The sequence below is a fragment of the Malaclemys terrapin genome, chromosome 10 (assembly GCF_027887155.1).
Source record: "Malaclemys terrapin pileata isolate rMalTer1 chromosome 10, rMalTer1.hap1, whole genome shotgun sequence".
NCBI classification, from domain to species: domain Eukaryota; kingdom Metazoa; phylum Chordata; order Testudines; family Emydidae; genus Malaclemys; species Malaclemys terrapin.
In genome coordinates, this window is record NC_071514.1 from 15,229,622 (window position 1) to 15,250,010 (window position 20,389).

At 45.4% G+C, this 20,389-nt stretch overlaps 1 long non-coding RNA gene across 1 annotated transcript in view; it reads left to right on the forward strand.

The window, feature by feature from the left end:
- Positions 1-6,381: 6,381 nt before the first annotated feature.
- The window catches only part of LOC128844992 (uncharacterized), a 55,161-nt gene continuing 41,153 nt past the window's right edge, over positions 6,382-20,389 (forward strand). Inside the window, exons 1-2 of the long non-coding RNA XR_008446585.1 lie at positions 6,382-6,598; positions 18,704-18,773. This is a non-coding gene — a long non-coding RNA (uncharacterized LOC128844992). The remainder of the gene's footprint in view (positions 6,599-18,703; positions 18,774-20,389) is intronic.

Here is a 20,389-nt window from a genome sequence, read left to right on the forward strand (position 1 = left end):
AATGGTTAAAGTGAATCCCTGGAATTTTGCATTAGAAAAAAATGTCGAGGACAGTGTTTGTTAATTCCCCAGATATTCACTGTCACATATATACTGCCCTTGGAGTTGTTCCGTTTAGGGACTGAATCCCAATGAATGGTTATATTGGAAACCAAAGAGACCATTGAATGCACTTCTTTTGCTAGAAATCCTCCCTTCTCTCTTTTCGTCCTCTTTTTCCTTTTTTCTTTTCCTTCTTTTTTCCGTACAGTTTTTCGGGACGGTTAATATTACCTCATTCTCCATTTTTTTTGTTTTAAATTCTTAAGTTCGGTTTTCAAATGAATGGAACAAATAGAATCATTTTAGGCCGCAGTCTCAAGAAAAAAAATGTGTGTGTACACACATGCATACAATTGTATATAGCGGAATGTATGTATGGGTATACACACTATAGGCATTATTTTTCCTTGAGGCTGCGGCCTAAAATCACACACACTCACAACTGTATGGATTTTGTATAATCAGACAGCCCGCAAAAGAGCAGGTCGTCCCAGAGAAAATTTCATAGTTTATGTATCAATTTCAAATCCCTGACGATATAAAGAGAGCGATACAGCGCTGGTGCTATTGTTGCTCTGTTTCTCAAGTGCGTGGCTTGCATTGATATGGCTCTTAATTACTAAATAAAGCAACACGTTTCCTAAACGCCCATCGGGAGCTGCAGCGTCAGTATAAAGTTGGCAAAGCCCCGATTGAGAGAGGCAAAGAAAAACAATTAAGACGAGATGCACTTGAGACTGCAAGGAACTGGGGTTACTCTAGGTTGGCTAAAAATAACTTCTCCTAATTAAAGAGAAGTGACGTCAGACGTGCAGGACGTAGAAAGGGGGAAAGGCAGGGGGCTCTTTACAGGATGATCAAATTAAAGAATTCAGGAGCGGCCTGATTATTACACGAGGATTTCGAGGAATGGAGAAGCAGCGTTTCTTTACGCCGGCTGCTTCACAACTAAGCTGGCCCGGGGACATTTCAGAGGCTCGGGTTCGTGGGAATGTGATGCTCCATTGATTCCTGGGTGCTAAATACACACTAGGACACGCGGAGCATATGTATCTTTCGCTAGCTCTCTGCACCCACAGAGGCGCAACATATACAGATTTGTTAATTTCACAGGGCAGTGTATATGTGCCGCCCACGGGCATGTATACATGCTCCCGAGCACACGGAGACCGGGCGCTGTTATTATGCAGGCAGGAACATATTTCTGCACACACACACACATCCCCTATATCCATATCTCCCTCTACATATCTAAATATAGATACCCAGAGACAGACACGCACAGCGCCATGTAGATGACTATGTGTTTTGCCAGTGAAAGCTCCTCGTTCATTTCCAGTTACGTCTCTGCACACACAGACACCGAATACCGATATTTTTCTGGATCGGACCGAGCCGCCAGGGAGATGGGGCTGTGAAGCGCATTATCCAGAGCAGAGAGCCTGCTTGATTGGAACCTGGAGGAAGCACAGACGCGTGTCCTTGTAGCAGGGCCTCTCCCCCATCCAACACACACGAATGGGGAGCGTGTCACACACACACACACGAATGGGGAGCGTGTGGCCGAGCCGCGCGGTCTGTCTGGCCTCTGCTTCGCGGGATTGAATTTCATTCAGGCCTGGTGGATTAGTTAGGTAGCAGGAGCCCCCAGATCAGGTGGGTTCAACCCCCATTGCCTAAGGCTTGCCGGGTTGGAGTGTCTCCCCCGCCCACCCCCAGGAGAGAACCCTCCGGTGCGCCGGAGAGGGCCTGGCTTGGGCTGGGATCTCTGGAGAATATCTGGATCGGGGGACAGTCCTCGGCGGGTTTTGTTGCAGTCTCGGGATGGAGCTGGTGCTGGAGGGGCTGCTCGAAGCCCCGCTAGGGGAACAGCAGCGCCGGGGGGATGGCAGCAGGTTTGCAGCACCATGGTCAGTGCCACTGCCCGGCGGCGGTAGCGCTGTGCCCAGCGCGGGCGGAAGGAGTCTGGACTTGTTTCCTGGCTCCAAGGAAACCTGACTGAATGGAGCCACCCGATGTATGTCAGCGCCGGGGCGGCTCGCTCCGCATCCTCTCGGAATGGAGGGCTGGGGCGAGGCGGCTGGCCTGGCCCGGTTTGGCTGATGGCACACAAATGAAAAGGGACCCCGGGTCGCTTCATTCACAGGCGCCTTCGCTCCTTTTTCTGCGCCAGGGCTAATTCTAGAATGTCCCCGCTTCCACGTTCTGTCCGTGGAGTCATTCCACGATGGACTGGATTAAACCAACGGCAGCCGTGTAACCCGGTCTCGGAGTGAGATGCCCTCTTCTGTGGGCAGAGGCATTGCTACCGATTTAGAAACTGCCAGCTGCCAAGTTTGGGAACTCAGGGGGCAGCTGAGATGGATACGGCTCGTTTTAAAATCGGGGTCATTTCTTTTAAAAGCAGGCAAAGGTGGTGTTTGTATGGGTCCATTTTATTTGTACGTGACTGACGACTAACGGTGGCTCTGCAGGAAGTGCTGGGAGAGCTGTGGGAGGGTTGTTTTAATAGTAGATGTTCTAGTTATTCGGATTTTAAAAGTAAATTCTCCCTCTGCACTATCTATCTATCTATCTATCTATCTATCTATCTATCTATCATCGTTATGGGTATGTCTCTCTCTCTCTGTGTGTATATATGTTTAAAATCTATGGCTATCTCTCTGTATTTATATATAAATAACATATTGTGTGGGGCGATTAAAATAGCCCCTCTGAGGCTGTGACATCTCTCAGAGAGAAGAGGGAAAGAGAAACAAAGGCGCCGATAAGTAAAAATGTATCTCGGTGTCATTCCAAGTCTGGGACACCCGCGCCGGATTAATTTAATGAGCATTTAAATATAGAGAAGAAAGCCGCAAACATGGATTAACCTCCTAAATCCCGTTTCCCAACATTTCCATCTGTCTCGGGAAAGGCCTGCGCCCTGATGTGGGGACGAATCTGGTACCTGGGTTCCCCGGCGCTGGAATGAGCAGAGGCCGAGGGAGCCGACGGCTGGGCTGGTTTTCGAGTGTCAGCTATCAAGGAATGAGTTTGAGTCCAGTGTTCCAACTTGATCTGATTTCTTCAGGTGCCCCTTTTAGCTGCCCAGGGGACCGGGTCTACGAAGGCTTTGACTTGCCTTCCTCCCAGGAATACCGGCCTGTGGGAGGCGAGTTCCAGAGAGTTACACTCATATTGGGGGGGGGGGGGGGGTTTCCTCCTTTGCCCCAGTGAAATCCTTGGCAAATAGAGCCATTGGCCTGGCTGCGCCCCCCAGTCTGCTTGTTAGTTATTTGCAGTATACCAAGAAGCCATTTTGTGAGCATCTTGCTTAAATTGCACCAAAAGAGACACTTTCTCTCAGGTATGATGCCTCCCCCCTCCATAGCAGTAGGATGACTAACAGAATCAAATACAATACAGTAAAAATTACTTGGAAATGCTGTATACTCTAATTTTCTTGCTCGAGGTGAAATAACAGAGGCCGTGAGGATCCCCCCTCAATTTATCTGGTCATCCCCACTACAATTCCTACCCTCCATGCAGAATAGACACCCCGAGTGGGAGATTTAGAAAGGGCCCCGCTCTCCTCATTGCTCTATGTGATGTCTACATTAGAGAGAGCAACCGAGGGCTTTATTCGTTACCTGGTCAGAGTGTGATCAAGCGCCCTCTCATTGTCTAGTCCTGCCTATTTTGGGGATTTTGGCTTTTAGTATTTTACAGTGTGCTAGAATCCAAATTTTCTCCCTCGGTGCAATGAGACCAAGAAAAAGTATTTTAAAAAATGATGGTATATTTCGTTCAGGTGCTATTAGCTAATAGCCCTTCGATAGCACCTGATATTTTGAGTACTGAATGACCATTACGGTAAGCAAATAGTGTAACCTCAAAATTCCAGGTAGGGAAACCGAGGCAAGGGAGTTAAGGGATTTGCCCCAGGCTACACAACGAGTCGGTGGCAGGGTGGAATTAGATCTAAGGTGGTTTCTAGTCCTGTGTGTAGTGGACTAGACAACTGCTGCTTGAAAGCTACTAAATGCACACAATGACACACAGAATGTCCGGGTACACAAATGCAGATACTGGGGGAGTTTTTCTCTGACGTGGCTATATCAGTGAGTGGCTGGATTGCACAGAACATATAAAGAAAGTGAGGGAGGTGCTAGCCCTAAATCTATATTCTTTAGTCCCGGCTTTTGCCATATACGTCCAGGTGAAGAGACTCTTCCAAGCGGTCTGTCACCAAATACCTCTCAGGCTTACGGCTAAAAATCTCGGGCTAGAAATATAAAAAGAAATCATGTGAGGGGTTTGGGTTGATGCTGATTTCATTGCTCGGGAAGATTAAAAACGTTTGGTCTCTCCGGGGCTGTGCGAAGGAGCCCAGAGACGGGAGAATAAACAAAGACGGCTTTAAAACATATAGCTATATACGGACTGAATTAACAGGTAATAGAAATGTGCTCCCTGTAGAAATTTGAACGAGGGAAAATCTGATTGACTACTGCACAAGAAAGAGAGAAATAACTGGCGTATTGCAAAACGTGTGCTTAAAGACACCGGATCATTTCATTGGGAAGTGCCAAAACCCAGCGCGGAGCTCTCATCATTTCAGCGTCTTATACAGTTGTCTCTAAATATGAGCGGATAGAGTTGATCTTTTAGCTTTTAACCTGATTGAGTTTCCAGTTGATTTCTGAAGAGAAGGGGGGGGGGGAGGGAATGAAACTATCAGCCTAGAATGGCTGGGAATCTGGATGGTTGTGCTTAGCCAGTGGTTTTTATCTCTGTAATCTGCTCATTTTTACATATTCTCTGTTTTGCAGAAGGTCACATTTTACCTCCCCATCAGATGTAAGGGAGCTAGAAATGGAGGGAGATTACGTATTTGTTGTTGTTGGGTTTAGGTCAGATGACCCAAGATAATCACATTTACCTCGTGTATTTCTCACATGTGTCTTATATGCCGCTACATATATACCGCGTTAAAATCCTGTATTCAGCACACAGAGAAATGATGCTGTGAAGTAGCAGAGAAGAAAGGGATTTTGCATGTTGGTAAAGACGTCGCTTTAGATTCATTTTCCATGTCGGATGGTATTTCTATTAGAAGTGGTGTAGCAGAGTCCCGGTTAGTCCTGGGAGGCGATTCACACTGGGCTGTGGGGCTCGTGTTTAGCGAAGTGAAGCTGAGTTCCTCCCTCTGATCGCCAGTTCTTTTTGGGGGGAGGGGCGCGCGTGCACGTTTGAGTGTTTTAGGCGCCTGTGCACAGTGTTATTTCCCCAAATGTCCCGTGTCCACTATCATCCCCGCCCTCACACTACCGAGAACGGTGCTCTGGGTGAAATGGCAAGATTTAAAAAGAATGACTTGATTAGATCCCAAATTAAAAACAACAACAACCACCCTGTAGCTACAACCCATCCTACCCCATCTGAACCAGTGAATGAGCCAGTCGCTGCTTTTCCCTTGTACCCTCGGCTTTGCCAGGGCTCCAGCAAAGACACATTGACAGGTAACGTTGAGACCTTCGCACTACATTTCCGCTACCTTCGAGTCCCACCCGCTACCCCCATCACAATGATATACATTAATAGACAAGGTTGGCCAAATGCAGACCCTCGCTAGGGAGGTGGGGAATAGCCCGAGCTTTCCCCATTCCCTGTGCCAAACTGGTGCAGGGTTATTACTTGTAGTTTGTCCTACAACTGTCCCCACTTCCTTTAGAGGGACCTAATCTCCCAGTCTGGAACGGATGTACTGCTCTAGACGCTGAGAATCTCTTTGGTGGGGAGGATGGACACATTTGTTGACGTGGCTGAGAACGTGCAGTTTACGAAAGTTTAGTTGAAATAATTGTTGAGATTTAATTGTTGGGAGAAAAAAAAAAGAGCGGGAAGGAGCCCTGATTTGAATGCAAGGCCTCTCATTGGCTCTGCCCGTGGTGATGTCACTTCCCAGAGGGGTGATTAACATTAGAAAAGAGTAGAAGTTGGTCTGCAGTGAGTGAGAAAGAAGCTCTCTCCTTGTCCGGCATCTCAGTACCTCAGTGCATGACTGCCATGCAAACCAGCTACTTCCCCTAGCGTGTCTCACCTCCATGAAGCGATGGGTGGGCTTCAGAGGTGCTGAGGGCCCCTGCAGCAGCAGCTCCATCCCAGCGAGAGCCTGCAAGCAGAGCGTGCCCCTGTCTTTCCATTGAATGAATTGCGTTCATAGGTTTCTCTCTCTCTTTCTCTCTCCCCTTCTCCTCTGGTGGCAGACAGAAGAACGCCCCAGCCGGTCCCCGGTCCTTACCCAGCCCGAGAGCTCTCTAGCCTTTGGCGGCCCTTGAGAAGGAGGGCTGTTTCTGTCTTTGGTTATCTAGCTGTATGAGTGTTATTAAGCCATCATAAAGCTAGATAACCGAAAGTAGAAATGACTTCCAACCCTTCCTGGAGCTGGGAAGCCAATGGACCAGGAGAGACGTGGAGCCAGACGCAGTATGGACCTTGGAGCAGAGCAAGATTATCCCCAGATCATCTCCGATCTTCTGCCAAGGATTCGCCGGAGTCCTTCCAGACCCAGGTACGTTTCTGCAGTCTCTGTTGTGGCGCTCTCAGAAACGCCCTAGGGGATGTTGTGCCTTTTTCCTGCCGGGCAGCTGAATGGCAGGAGTATTGCCCCAGCCAGGGGAGCGGGGAGCCAGGGGGCAGGTAGCGGTAAGGAAAGATGAGCTACGAAGCCAATATTTTTACTGCCCGATACATCATTTCGCCCCAATCTGTTAAACGTGCCTTGGAATTCGCTCCTGGATCAGGGGATGTGAATCGGCTCTCCTGTGAGACAGCCTAAAGGGGAGGAGGGGATGGGGTGCCTTAGACTCAACTCCTTCTAACAATGGCCCTTGATCAAATTTATTCGGCGAGTCAAACTCCGAAGCGCGCATTAGCATTCGGATTTTTTTGGTCTGGGTTTGATTCAAGCCTCCCAAAGCTTTGCCCCTCCGAGAGGTCAAGTTCTTGATAATTTGATCACTTTTCATGGGCCTTGGCAGCTGCTTTTGTGTGTAGTCGGGGGTCTCTGTGCAGAGTGAACTGGAGCAGAAATGAAGGGGGGGTATTCTCAATAGGAAGGGGGCTGGATCCTAGGGGCAGGCCTTAACATTGCGACTCTGCCTGCATACAAACTACCTGCTTTAACTGTTGGGACTTTCTCTCTCCACGTCGCCTGAATGGTTAACATTCAGAAAGGATTCTTTACCTCCGCCGCAAACCCGAGAAGTTGAAACATAATATATATTACACTGTCTAGCAAATAAAAAAGCAATTGGGAAATCTGCATTCCGTTCCCATGGTAACACAAAGCCCCGTGCACGCTGCTAAGTCTCTTCTGGCACATTTTGGCAGCCGGTTTGAGGCAAACCAGCTTCTTTGCCTTACTTGGCTGAAGCGAACCCCAGCCAGCGAGCAGGAGTGAAGGGGGGGGGGGATGCCGATCTGAGGGGCTCCGCTCCCGGCTGAAACATTAAACCCATTTCCCCGGGTGCCTTTGGGTGCACAGCCCGGACAGGCAGGGAGTGGAAGGGCTTCCATTTGGGGCGAGGGTAGTGTTGCGTTTCCTTAAAAGGGGAGAAGGCTTCGGTTGGATTCGTTTTCCTGAGCAGCAGGTGGACTTGGAACATTCTTGCTGCTTCCTATCAAGGCCAGCCACCTAGCTAGTGCGCCCTGCTGTCTCGGGGGCTTGCCTGGGAGCTGGAAAGAGAGGGCCGGTTGTAGCTATAAACGGGCACCCTCCCCGCCGCCCAGACAGGGCTGTTTCTCTTATGATACACACAGTTCTTCATCGGACACTTCCAGCTTGGTGTATTTTGAATGTAGCTGTGTGTGGGTAGGAACAATTAGCAATCCACTGTGCACAGATCCAGGCACTCCACAGCTCGGTATCTCATCCCAGAATCTCCTTAGTGCTATCCTTACCTGTGAGACGATGGAGATTTTACCCATGCTGCTGGGAATTCTCTGAAGGTTCCCGACACTGAGAGCTGCAATAAGGTTTACAAGAGCAATCCTTGTCTTTTTGTTCCCTATCCCAATTTTGCAGCCTGATTTTGTTTATTTTTTTGATGTGTTTGCTCTTGGGGAGGCATAGGATGTTACCAGGTCCCTAGAGGGCATTAGGGCTCAGCATGCCACGGGCTGTTCTTGTCTTCTCTTTCTCTGGGGTGTTTGGTTTGGGGCCTCATCATGTGGCCTTTATGTGTTCCTTGTCCAATGCAAACTCTCGCATTGATTTCAATAGCAGTTTGGCTTGAGTAAGGACTGTGGCAATTTGGCCCAGTGTGTTTATTAGCCTTTGTGGGGCCTTCCCTCCTCTTCAAACTTCCTTTCCCTGCCCTCCCTGCCTCCATCTCTTGCTCCTTTCTTGATCATATAATGCTCTGCCGGTCTGGGCAACGTGGGCTCTGTACTCTGCTGCGGGCAGTTCAGTGTGGAGAAGTGTTGGCTTTAACTCTAGGAGAGGCATTGTTTGCTGCATCTGGCTACACTAGAAACTCTCCATTGAGTTTAAAACACTTTTCCTGAATATTAAGTAAGTAGATCACTCTGGGAGCAAGAACTCTTCTTTATTTCTCAGACAGCACCCGCCTCACCACTGAAAGTTCTTGCAACCCAAATCTTCTTTATAGTGCGCTGGTGTGTGTGTGGGGGGGGGGGGGAGGGAGGGCAAACTCATGCAATGCCAAAGTCCCATAAGAGAAGGGCTTTGCTGGGTGTGAGCTTTTAGTTTACATCAACAGGCTGAAAAGGACTGGGAGAGTTGGGAAATCCTGGAGATTTTTTGTTGTGGCCTTTTTGAACTTCCATTCCACCTTACATTTGTGGCAGAATCCACATATTTCCCAAGCTATAGCAATGTGCTCCCCAATCTAGCAACTGAGGGTGAAAAAACCTGTAGTAATAATAATAATAATAAAGGGAGGAGGATCTAGAGTAAATCTATGACTATACAGCAAGAAAAAAGTTTTGAGGAGTTCTCATTATTTTATATTCTAATGAGAAGTCATTGGAGAAATTAAAAAGGGAAGAGGAAGAAGACGCCTGCACTAATTCCACAGGAGGCCTCCCAGGGAAAAGGCTGTGTGAGTTTGAACGCTGAAAAGCATGAAGGCCTGGAATTAGACTATCATTTAGAAAGCGTTACTAATCCGAAGTTACAGCAGTAATTCCATGATTTGCTGGGTCCCACACGCAGTGCCAGAATTAAAGAAACGGATTTTCTAGAAATGGAACTCAACTGTGGCACAAAGTCTGGGCAAGATCAGGATGAATCATTCATTTCAAACACAGCAAAAAAACGTGTCATTAAGAGTCCAACTTTCTTCTCTCCAAACCATTTGCAATATGTGTTCTTGATGCAATCCCAGAAAATCTGGAAAAGAGTGGAGGTAGGGAGAATAGAATTTAGCAGTTTCCACTCCTTTCTTTATTTTATTATTAAGAAATAATTTTCCAGTGCTGAGTCCATGCTAATGTGCAATGGCACTTTTTAAAATAATAAAATCGATCCTTATGGAAACTGCATAATATGAGGTGCTTTAAAACAGGACTGAACAAAGCAATGGAGAACAGAACTGCCCTGCTAACAAACACTTTATTCATTTGATGGAAAATGCCAAAATTCACAACAAATATTATTCACAAGGAATTATTCGACCAGGTGAGCTGGAGAATATGTATTCTGTTGGGAACAATTCTGCACTGCCAGGGAGATTAGCTAGCTGATCTCTTCCATCTCTAACTTCTATAATTGGATGAAGGTGGCAGTTTAAAGAGGTGAACTCTGTGTGTGTGTGTGTGTTTGTAGACAAATGTGTGTGTAGACAAACACACGCACAAAATCAAATTTGTAACATTACTAAATAAAAAATAGAGTGCAGAAATTGGTGTCCACATGTCAAACTCGTAGAAAGAATCTAATGCACATAAAGTATTTTCATATTGATATCTGGCCAGTTTTTAAAATTCCTAGATTCATAAGGCTTTTGTCCAAATCTAATATTTGGAGCCATTTTCAATCAGACTCTGCATTTGTGCATGCAGCTTGGCAGATGCACATGGAAAATTGAGGCTAGTATTATTCTGTACACATTTTGATCAGTGGGTGGATGCTCAGATCCCTGTTTTTTGCATGCAAGTGTTTGTTTGCATACCCAAAACAGATGCCTGCCCAAGTGGATAGAGGTGGTCAGTTTCACATGCAAAATTGGAGATGCAAATCTGGACAAAAGGGCTAAACACTTCACGATTTAGCTCCCAATTTTCATGCCTGGTGGGACAGATTTTACAAATCATTTTGTTAATTTGTCATTACCCAAAAGAAAATAAAAGGAGAGGCTTTTCTCTGCAGTGCTATGTGTCAAAATCTGTCCACAGATTGGATGATAGTCCATCTGGAGGAGAGAGAAACAGTGCTCAAAATCCTCTAGCTCTTCACTCTTCTCTCCCTCTGCAGCTATTGTTGGTTGTTTGCACAATTCACAGAAGCGACATCCCCATCACAGGGTTACCATTCAACGTATCCAAAAGCTGTAGGGTCAGTTGTATTCACTGCATCTCTTCTTGCAACTTTTCCTAAAATGAGATGCCCGCATCAGCATCTCGTAGGAGCTGTCCTCGAGCAGGACAGAGTGTGACAAGGTGCAACATGATTGCGAGAAGCCCCAGGCCCACAAAAGTCCATTCAAGGTCCAGTTCCTCAGCTCTTATTTTTCCCAAATTCTTGTTGGCTTCAGTGAGATCCTGTGCGGCACATCTGGGCTAAAACCTACAAGTAAAGGCATGTCCTAGTCTTTTAAAGTTTGTGAGTGCTCCTTATCCTTATCCTATATGGGTCAGATGCAGACGTAGTGATCAGATTCCACAGTGATGGAAGTGATATAGGAAGCGGGAAAGAATAGATCAGAACAAGATAATAGGCTGGGCATTTACTAGATTTTCCCTTTGTTTTCTCTCCTCTGTGGGATTCTTTAGTTCCTTTCCACACCTGGTGGATCTTCTTCAATATTCAGCATAAGCAATTTGGATATGAGATTTTCCATAAAGTTATAGCCAAGGCGTCTATGTCTTTGTCCTCCAGGCAGTGCTTGGAGTGGGCAGGTAAAGGTGGGGAGGCATATACTAGCTGAAAACATGAGGAAAGGATGATCTGAAAAAACGTGTATTGGGGGAAAGGAGAGCGAACCATCACTCACACCTTCACCCCTGGCAGGAGTGTTTGCACTGCCTCACTCTGGTCCCAATCTCTTTTCTTACTTCCTGAGGTTCTAACCTTTCAATCCTCCATTCAGTCTAGATCAAGGCTGGCATCAGGCTGTAGGACTAGCCAAAACGCAAAGGCCCCCCAGGGTGGATAGGAAACTGTTTGCTTCCTGCTGTTTAAACAAGCTGTAAGCTTTGGTCCAAAATCTGTTGGGAATCAAGATTGTTAGCAGTGCCCATGATTTGTTTTACTTTTATTTGTCCCCTTCCTGGGGTCATGATGCCAGGTGACCTAGTTTGCCCTCCATACTATTACCTCTCTTGTCTAGCTTTGTCCATAAAATCCTAGATGGTAGAGATGAAAAAGGTCTATTGGGTCCCCCCACCCACCTGATGGTGGCCAGTGCAGGAGTGTTCTCTATCTTGCATTTTCCAGTAATTTGTCCAATCTAGTTTTAAATGCTTGAGTGATGGGGCATTGTTTGACATAATGGGGTAAGTCGGCAGCACATGTTAGAATTTGCCTCTCTAGATCCCCCCGGGAACAATGGCTCTGTGGGTGCAGGTTGTAAGCCTTGCACACATGCAGGTGTGAGAATGATTAAGTGTGAGCTCACGTGTTTGCACCAAGTGATGGTGCAGGTACGTATGCACAACTCAGCACATGCATAAGTGGGAGATAAGTAGAGATTGGGCCCCAATACCCTATTTTCATCTTCTGGGGGCCTCACAAATTCCTGTAAAATGTCAATTTTATTGCCCCGAACCTCCACGAGGTCCCTGCAGGTGTGTGGTTGCTGTGTATAGTGTATGTAAGATGGCTGCCTTCCTGGCTCTCTCTGCACCATGTGGCTTAACGGAGTCACTGTTTTCAGGCTTGTTTGTGGCTTTGGGTATTCCTTGTCCTTGTCTTCTCTTATATGCTTTTCTGAGCCAAATTACCTTGAGAGTATTTGCTGTCCAAGGATCTAGGCAGCAGAATGGTTTATTCAAACTGTTTAGCACAATGTCAGCTGTAACTGGGCCTGTGACCCTAATTTGAATATTATGGACCAGATCCTGTGGTGGTGTAAATCTGCATTGACTTCAGTGAAGCTAGAGCAGTTTACAACAACCAAGGATCTGGCTCTAGGTCTTTTTAAGGGGAATCACAATTCCAGGTGTTGCTGGCTGTGTTTATTCACTGGCTCAGGTTTTGTTAGGGGCGTCTGTCTCAAAACTCAAGGGGGAGAAAAAAAAAAAAAAAGATTTGAACACAATCTTGGTCAGTTGTCTCTTAGAAACCCAGATTGCTGTTCCTATAGAGATTTTCTCTTTCCCTTCACCCTGGTCCTGGCTTAAGCACCACTTTAAGTGGGCTCTGCTCATTCACATCCCAGCTTCTTAGAGCAATTGAGACTGCAGGGGTTTGAAAAGCAGGGACAGTCCTTCAATGGCAGGACCTTGGGCCGGGCTAATTGGTTTTGGTTCAAGGGGATACTGGATTTGTGAAAAGCCCAAAGATGTCTTTCCCACGCCAGATCCCGGCTCTTCAGGGGAATGGTGGGGGGTACAGGGTGGGGAAGAGTGGAACAAGATGGCTTAGGAGGTGAACCCAAGTAATGACACAGAAGCCCACCTGCTTTGGGCTGAGTCAGTGTCTGACCGCAGGCTTTAAAAGCTTAACTCCCAGATGTGCTGCCTCCACCGGCTGTGAGGAAAGGCCTTACATGATTAGCACAACTGTATCTTTGTTTATTTATTCATTTATTTATTTTTCCACACAAGATATCTTGAAGATACAATGAGTGCAAATCAGGCGGGACCAGAATTACACTGCTGGTGTGAAAGCAGAACTGGACTCAATAATTCTGAATTCTTTTCTTTGCTTTGCTTTTCTATGTTGAATTTTGGTGGAATTGTGTCCAATAGCTCTGTGACCTTTTTCTCTCCTTTATCCGTAAAAGTTGTTTCACTGTGGAGCTGCAAAGCATGACCTGGAAGCATGGACAACTTATGGGAGCACAATTTCTTGATACTATCCCCTTTAGGACACATTTTTGGACACCTTGACAGAAATGCATAATGCAGCCCGTAGGAAATGAGAAATAAAGGAATTACTTATCAAGGGTCTCTTTACACTCCACATCTCTGTTATAATTAACAGATTACAGTTTTTTTCTTATGTTGAGAATATGGGAGAGAAGTATAGTTAGCACTGAGGCTAGATACTGCATTAAATGCCTAATAGAGCAATTTATTCTTATCATTTATTGTACAAGAGCGGGTAGTGACCACTATATGTGGGTTGCCTAACACCTTTTTATAATAAGAGTCTTGTAACCCTTTTTTTTTTTTTTGGAGATACTCTGACACTGCCATTGTTTGTGCAGGCCCTTGAAATTCAGTAGAGGGAAGCTCCGGGGCTAGAAAAATGCCTTTCCTTTGTCCTGTGAAATTCCATTCAGGTTTAGCTGAGTTATAAAGCATTACAAATCACCCTTCTGTTGCTTGTATACCTCAGGAAAAATCTGACATCCTGCCAAAATAATAACTAACCACAAACATTCCAAAGAGCCGGGGTTTACACCACCAACAATGCAATATCATTATCAGACACTGCGCTGGGAATGCCTGGGAACTCCTGGAAGAGTTGTAGCAGGTGAGGGAACTGTGAGGGTAGATTCCGGCTACTTCCTCCCCTTCCCGCCTCCTCAGCATGTGGACCCTGTAGCCAATTTCTCTCCCCCCCCCCGCATGCACTTTCCCCGGGATATCAGAGGAAAGTGCATGCTGTCCCTTCTCCTGCTGTCAGCTAATGTTAATCCCATAGTTCAAGTGGTGGAAGTCTGTGCTGAAGTTTCAGGTTTGAAATTCTGCTTGCAATGTAGGATGTGGGGGAGGGGGGTAAGGAGGAGCAGGGTTGTTACAATTGCACATCATATAATTTGTTTTAACCTTCTTTTAAAAAATCTGGGAAATGATATATATAGATATCGATAGATATAATACACATTATTTAGGTTGCAAAATCAAGCATTCAAAGTTAGGAAATGCCAGGTCTAAGATTGTCCGTGTAATCTTAATTCGGCCTCATCGTGCATATGCATTATGATCCAGTCTTTAATTACATGATCACATATTCTAAGCCTGGTTCAGAGCCAAGGATGGACGTACAAGGGAGCTGAATTAAGGTTGCATGAGCCGCCTTAAATCTTGCATTTCCTAGCTTTCGAGTGCTTGATTTTCAGTCTACAAATGTTCTTTTAATGCAGTATTTTTGTATGGAATATAATCTACATTTTCAGGTAGTAGCAAATATAGGAACCTAGAAGCTAGAGATGGAAAAAGATTTACTAGATTATTTAATGTGTTTCTTTGGATAGATGGGAAGAGTACATTGATTAAAACTTGTATTAGAAAATATTTAAAATAATAAAACACATAAATTGTTGAATACATATTACAAATACCCGAGGCATGTTGGTTCATGTACGTCAAAAAAGAATAACAAAAGAAGAGAAAAAAATACAAACCAGCAATTGTCCAGATGGGGAGAATAAACTGATAAGAACAGATTTAATTTTTTTTATTAAAACTAATGTTAAAATTACTTCATACATGTGTTAAGGAAAGACTATTTATATATCTGGGTATAATGCTTACATTGTCCAAAAGTACAAAGTTTGGTTAAAAATTCATAAAATGCATATAGTACATAATCTGCAATATCCCAAATTAAGGCTAGTAAATTCCGCAATACAGTTAAAATATTAACATCCAAATATTCGGGTACATCACTCATAAAAGGTTATACTAAGAGTAGGTTGTGGAAAGCAAATATAGCAATGAGTATAGATTGTCCCTCAGTAATTGAGATTTAGGATAGGTTGCCCCTCAGTAAATATCCCGAATTTAAGCGGATGCTACACTTGATCTTAGCCAAAAAGCAAGAAGACATAGGCATGCTGAAGGGGACATTTCTTTGTTCCCAGAGAAACAACCTTATTGTTTTCTTGGCCTTCACTTCTGCACAGTTCTTGTTTCAGATGGACATTTTAGCTCCTTATCTTGAGGAATCTTCAGCTTGTTTATTGAAAGTCCACACTCAAGAAGAAATAGATGTCCATGGGGATGTATGTGTTGTGTGCATGCACACAGGCGCATGCACACACACTCCCCTGTAATCATGCCATACAGATACACATTGCACTCTCCCAAATATTTGCTGCCCTTGCATTCTTTCCTTGATTTGCATGCTTGTTCTTTCCACTGTCGCTAATGGAGGCTGTTCCACGTGTTGAGAGGAGAAGGGAGGCCTTTGTATATTAAATAGGAGATCTAATCTTTTTTAACTGCTGGAAGAATGGCCCATATTTTACTTTGGAAATGATTAGACGCAATGCAGATTTATCTGTGCTTGGAATGGCCTTTTTCTGTCTTTCTTTACGGGGAAATTCCATAATTTGGGTTCTGATGTCAGTGAACGGATAATCAGATTATCCCCCCCCCTTGCAGCAAACCGGACTCTGGTTGAGCAATTTTTTTTATGTAGTTAGTTTTTGTTTTTGTTAATGTGAAGGGAAGTAGCTGATATTTCGGTTACTCATTGGACAATAATAATAATAAAAAATCAGTTCTGGCCCCTGTTGCATGTGCTTTTCTGATCAAAAAGAGTTTTCTGTGGCCTGCAGTATATTTGGTGTTGGTAAAAATATATGTGGTCTGTTGAAACCATATTTCCCCCCAAGGGATTTCTAAACTCTGACATCAGTGTCTCATGATGTGTGTGTACAGAATGTTTGTGTGTCCATTGTGTATGTGTATACATGTTGTGCATGTTTTAAATATCTCCCCCTCCCTACCTCCACAAAAGTCAATCCGATAATTAGACTGAGCAAAAGGAACCTGTCTCTATCTGTGATGCACGCAAAAAACGTCTGTTCTCACCCTGCCTTCTGTTAATGAGATAGAGACAGGTAAGCATCACACATACCAACTTTCCTGCCTTCAGCAACATCAAGGAAACAGTGACAAGCTATTAATGGAACGTGATGGACCCAGCGCTAATTAGTGCTTCCTTTTCAACTTTTACCTACATGTGCACCAAGATCTCCAACCCAGCTTTTCCCCTAAGCTTAGATCCCTTTGTTTTCAGTACATTTCTCTTCACACAGATTAATCCATTAGTGAATAAGTGAAGGCATCATTTTTTCCCCAAGTCATTCCTCCCCTCCCATAGGGTTCATACAGTGTTCTTTAGGTATCACTTCTCTCTTCTCCCCATCCTCACACTCTCACTGGTTTCTGTACTGATCCTATGTCTCATAAGGCCACTCACAGCAAAAGTGACCTCCCTCTGCTGGGGGAAGTGGGATTGGTACTATAGCAAGATCAGATACCATGGTGATGGGTACCATATAAGGACATAGACAGTCTCCTATCCATGATCAATGTGTAGCAAACGTTCATTTCTGGTCAACAGAGCATGTCTAGATTGGATGGTTCCAGAGACACCAATGCACCTGCTTGTTTCCTCTTTTCGCTCGTTCCCCTATGTGTCTGTTTTCTAGCTGCTTATATGGCCCCAAGCATCACACTGTTTGAGGGCCTTTCAGAGAGAAGTTATCCCTGGAGCAAAGGTATCTGAGACCCAGGAGCTTCTTGCAGCCTGACGGGGAGAGGGTATAACCCTCTTGCATCAAACACTGCTGTGTTCTGCAGTAACATCCCCCCCAGTAACACTGAGCTGTGGTATTGTTTTATAAGCAGGGCATGGGAATGAGGGCTCAGTGTGGTGTCGCCAGCCCAGTGGACAGTGTTGGCATGAGGAAGACACCTGCCTGGCTCACGGTTCTCAGTTGTTGAACTGTTATTATTGAACATTTTTATTGTGATAGCACCTAGAGGCCAACTAGGTCAGGTCCACCCTGCGAGGTACTGTGCAAACATCTATGACAGCTCCTGCCCCAGAGAGCTTACTGTCTAAAAAAGTGTAGGCTTCCTGGTTCTCAGTACAACTGTCACAACCCACTGGAAGCTGATTAAAACTAGACAGGGCTGAGACCCACCAAAACATCTGGGCTTGCAATAAATACAAACCCCTGCCCTGCACACTTCTGGATAAAGATTTCCTCCCAGCCTGTACCCTGGACTCCTCCCTAGCCCATATCCTTGATCTTCCATTCTCATCCCTTATGCATGGACTCTTGGTTTCTCACTGCTGTGTCAGGCCCCTTCACACTGCCAGGCCTGGATCCCAAGGAGCCTGTCTTAATCTGCTCCTGCTATTTGCAGTCACAGTCCGCAGACAGCGCAGCTTGGTGGGGACACTTGCAGGGCAGGAGGCAGAGGCAGCCGGGGTTTGAACATTAGCTAATTAACTTTCATGACTGAACTATGTTGCTTTGTCTTTTTTCTGCACCCTCCCCTTCTCTGCCCCCAAAACATGTGTGAACATGTGTGCGAGCGTACACGCACACACAGAGGACACATTTTCTGCTGGCCTCACAACTCTTCCACAGCCTTGAAATGCAAAGTTATGCTGTTTGTTTTCAGAGCAGGGTTTCCCTGCTACGTGGTATGCTGGGCCCCCTGTTTCACATTAGCTGAGTCTTATTAAATCTGGTGCACAAAGGCCAGTCACCCCCAGCAAAGCCCTCTGCTGCACCCCATCCATAAATCCAACCCTAGAACAAAGTCTTTTGTACCTTGGACCATCTTTCTACCCAGCCTGCCTGATTTTCTCTCTCTCTCTCTCTCTCTCATGCTGAAGGTTTCTTAGTGCCAGGAAGATATGATAATTCTTGTGGAGAGAGCATGAAATGCCTCTGCTCTTTGTGTCTGTTTAATTCAATGAGAACCCCAGCCCCGCACGTCATGAATGGTGGCTTTGTGCTGGCCTTTCCTGAGCTCCAACTGCCAGCCCTGCTCTCTGCCTCTAGTTTCCCACCATTGGATACTGATTAACAAACTAAATTATTTTTCCTCCCTAATGATGTTTTCCCACTTTGCCCACCAGGCTGGAAGAAGCCATGGGGAGGAAAGGATTCTTGCAAAGGATGAGCTAGCCAGAGAGAAAATTAAAGAGACAGTGTTGCTTTCTGGGCTCTGGCTACACAGATCCACTTTGCTTTATTTCCTTCTTAGTGAAAATGATAGTGTCTTGCTGTCTTTTACATGGCTGCATGTGTTTCAACTAGGGACCGGTATCCAAAAGCATTTGCATGAGGTGTGCTATGAAGCATGCATGTAAGTACATAACGTACACACAATTATGTGTGTGCACATGTAGGTATATATAATATAAATGAATGTTTGTGTGTAGTCCCAAATAGGAGATCTGTTTTACAGCCATTTCTCTGGGAGTGACATTCAGTAATTACTTGACATCCGTCCGTCCGTGTGTGGGAGCATCTTTCTAATTGAGATGAATTCTCTCTTCTTTAATCAGACGTGACTGAAAGTTCATGGAGTGGGATGCAATGGGAAGAGACAGGACATCTCTGGGCGAGCAAGGAGAGGTGAGTCAATGAACCTAGTTGTTAGAGGAATAAGTTGAACTTAGCTCTGGAGGCCACACACACACACACACACACACACACACACACACACACACACACACACATATCAGCCAGCCAAACCTCCCCGGCTAGTCTTTTGAAACTGGGCCAGTTGATGTTCGCTGCTGCTGTGTAAGACAGGAAGCAATAATTCCGATTACCCTAAATAGAATGGGAGGTGGGAATCAAAGGCAGGTCAGGATGCAGTCACCTGCCTTCTGAAGCATAGCAGTGCATCTCTTACTTTTTTGTGAACTGGGAAGAAAAGCAGCTTGCCGAATTTTTGTATTTTCTAAAAGAAAATGATTGTAATCTGCACAGAAAGAAAATGCATGTGGGGAGGCAGAGCCTCCTTTTAAATTCTGATTAACAAAACCTGAAGATTTGAAATGTTGTTTTTATTGAGTTATTCCAAGCCGTGGACTCTGAATTGCTCTGTTTATTCACTGGTTTGTGTGATATGGGCATCTGCAGAGCAAGTTTTCTCATATCTCCCCAGCAACGTGCCTTTCCTCTGGCCGGGAGTCAGCACTCCCAGCCGGGAGAGAGAATGGCAGGTCCAGCTGATCTCTGTGGACGTGATCAGCAGAGAAGACAAAGGGGCTGCTTAATGCTAGTGTTTGAGATTTGGGCATCTGCCTGCTAAGCAGTGGGCAGAGATCACCAACTCCTTTCCCATAGGCCGCTGGGCAGATGTCAAATGGGAGCAACCATTTTGTAGTGAGCGAGGCCCTGTCTGCCATGTCAAAAGAAGGACCACTGGTTCTTTTGGGGCAGCTCCACATGTGGTAGCAACGATGGAAGCTGAGGTGTAGATAGGACTCAGGTGTTCCTGTTTAGAGCAGGGTTAGGCAATGTAATAAAAAGACCTGAGCCCTGTCTATACTACTGCTGCTACTGGGTGGAAGTACACAGTGGCTTTTGTAGCAAAAGATGGGTCCCATTTTCACCAGTTTAGACGTAGCCCAAGAAGATAAATTGATTGGGATCCAGCCAGACCATGCCTCTCAATCCTATTTGATGCTCACTAAATCCAGGAAAGCACCACATTCTGTATAGTCCTTTCACCACAGTTCTAATCACTGTTATTACTTCTGCAAGGTAGAACAGAAAAGGAAAGATGACCATACAATGGGTTTTTTCATACACCAGGATTTATTAAGAACAATAGGTGGAATCAATCCATCTAGATAGAATACACTGCAGGGAGCAATGGGATAGAGCATTTATTCTGCTCTTGAAGGGTAGAGCTATAACTCTCAGGAGACAAAACCTGGAGTGTTTTGGAGTTACGTCCTCTTATGTGTGCAAACGACTACTCCAGCCCATGGCAACCCTCTAGGTATTTCATTTGTGTGTAGTATTTCCCCCCCCCCCCTTTTTGGAAGAGATTTCCCTCAATAAAATGCACCTCTGGAAGGAGTAAGGGGCCGTGGGTTCAAATAGGTCACAGAATTTAGAGTTTCTTAAGCCTTTCGATAAGGAATTGAGGAAAAAATACATCTTGCTACCTGGATGATCTCTCTCTAAGTGGGAGGCCTGGAATGGAAATTGAAGGGTACAAGTCAGTGAGCCTT